We start from the raw sequence: 2,067 nt of genomic DNA on the forward strand, positions 1-2,067 counted from the left end.
ATTGATATCATTGCTGACTTTTATATTATGGGAGGGAAAATAAAAAACAATAATAAAAAGGTGATAAAAGCACTGTTTCTATTTTTTTCTTTTTTTTCCAAAAAAGAAAGTAATAAAAACTTAAATTCTTTGTACCAGTAAAAAAAAAAAAAAAAAAAATGTATAAAATTTACATCCGTGCAGTGGAGTTGTTAAGTTCTAGAAATACACAGCCTATGATGCTTTAGATTTAGCCTAGTAGACCAACTGTTAGAGACAGACGTATCATTTTTATGGAATTATATGATAATCATATTCAGATTTATATAAGCATTTTACAAGTATTGCAATCATTGAGTAGAGATAATCATGGTATTTTCATCAGCTTGGTACTTTTTGAAAACATGACTGTGTCGTGTAAACAATCTGCAATTTTTCAAGGCATGACAAAAACTTGCCCCCGTTTGATTTCCAAACCAAGGCCAATTTTGCTCAATATTGGGCCCAAGACAACTTGGCAACCGGGACAAAAGAAGGACCTTCTCCCGCCCGGGCGCTGCCTGGGGAAAGCCGCCGGTCCGGGTGCGGCCGGCGCGGCCCAGGAGGTGCCCGGGAGGCGGCGTCAAAGCGTAGTTGAAAAATTGCAGTTTGTCTGTGCATATGTTTGGACTCTTTCCATGTTGTCCTGTTTACAAGTTAACCTAAGTTTGGGGTGTTTGTCACGGGTCTTCTTGGTTTTGTATTTAAATAAATAAAGCAGGGAACCGTCTCGCCGCGGTTCCGCTGCAGATAGTTATATCCTCATGTGTAACGTGCGAGCCTACTGGCAAGCACCTTAGTAAATTATCAACTCACCGCTGTGAACCTGCCAACTTGCTATAACAACTCTGCTTTAAAAAAAGTGTTTGTGATCAGGCTTTCTCTTTGTCATCGTATGTGCATGCAGTATGATCAGTTGAACAATAACCATCAATAAAGTTTCACAAGATTTGAAAACAAAGTTTCTGTAGCATTTATATCTAAGGATGAGAAATAAATTATCTTTAAAAATTGAAACAGAGAGAGAAAGAGACTATATTAATCGATGAAAAATGGGGCAGTACATATATTTATACTGGTGAGGGAATGAACTGAAATTTATTAAGAGTTCAGTCCTCACATTTATTATATAAGATATGCAAAACAAGCCTCCTATTAAAAGAAAAAAAAAAAGTAAATTTCATATAAACACCACGATAAAAGCGACTTGAAAAATGTTTACCAAATGTTAGGCTTCCAATTCAAAGTGTGGATGATACATCTTTTTTGGAATTGCACACACAAAATGTCTAACGTGGAGAATAACAGAATTTATTTGCAATTTTAATTTTCCTGAGATGGCTTTACAGCTCCCACTCTCCAAATGATTATATGGCGTTTTAGTCTATTAAAATTATCTTGAAAGGTTGAGGGTGCAGCCCATATTAGAAAATATTTTGTTTATGAAGCTCCTACAGTACTCCTAGTAGTCATTTTAAAATGTATGTCTGAAATAGTTATGTAAGAAAAGCATTTGAAATTTTTTTACAATATATATTGGGAATGTTTTCACTTATATAAATAACTACTGATAATATGACTTATGAAAAAAATTATTACTACCATATGTGGAATATAGTGACTTCTAAACAGATTTAAAAAGAAAACCCCTACAAACCCAGAAAATGTGTATATCTGTCTTTAGAAATTAGTGTTTATATCACAACCGTGATTTGTGAATAAAGAAAAATGGTTTGTAATATCAAAATAAAAGCTTAGTCTGAAAAGGTAAAAACATGTCGGTGTTCAAAGTCATTTTGCTTTCCCTCCTCCCCGTGTTGGTCCCAGAGCTGCACCCGCAGCCGCGCCGTCGGTACCGCACACGAAATGCCCACAGGCGGGGGGCATGGTGTTCATCTCGCCTGGCAGCGGTGCCAGGGAGCCCGAGGGAGGTGGTTCCTGCCTGATATTCCAGCCTGGGCTGCTGTCCGTGTGTCTGTCCGTGTGTGTGTGTGTGTGTGTGTGTGTGTGTGTGTGTGTGTGCACGGCAGGGACAACACCCTCACCAGC

At 37.8% G+C, this 2,067-nt stretch overlaps 1 protein-coding gene across 33 annotated transcripts in view; it reads left to right on the forward strand.

Annotated features, from left to right (window-relative positions):
- RBFOX1 (RNA binding fox-1 homolog 1) overlaps positions 1 to 1,794 on the forward strand; it is a 1,156,483-nt gene extending 1,154,689 nt beyond the window's left edge. For all 33 annotated transcript variants that reach the window (XM_027750818.2, XM_027750820.2, XM_027750821.2 and 30 more), the window contains one exon: positions 1 to 1,794. This exon is cut by the window's left edge. The gene's annotated coding sequence lies outside the window, so the exon portion shown is untranslated.
- The last annotated feature ends 273 nt before the right edge of the window (positions 1,795 to 2,067 follow it).

The sequence above is a fragment of the Pipra filicauda genome, unplaced genomic scaffold (assembly GCF_003945595.2).
Source record: "Pipra filicauda isolate LSUMZ 115617 unplaced genomic scaffold, ASM394559v2 scaffold73_size2923735_pilon, whole genome shotgun sequence".
NCBI lineage: Eukaryota > Metazoa > Chordata > Aves > Passeriformes > Pipridae > Pipra > Pipra filicauda.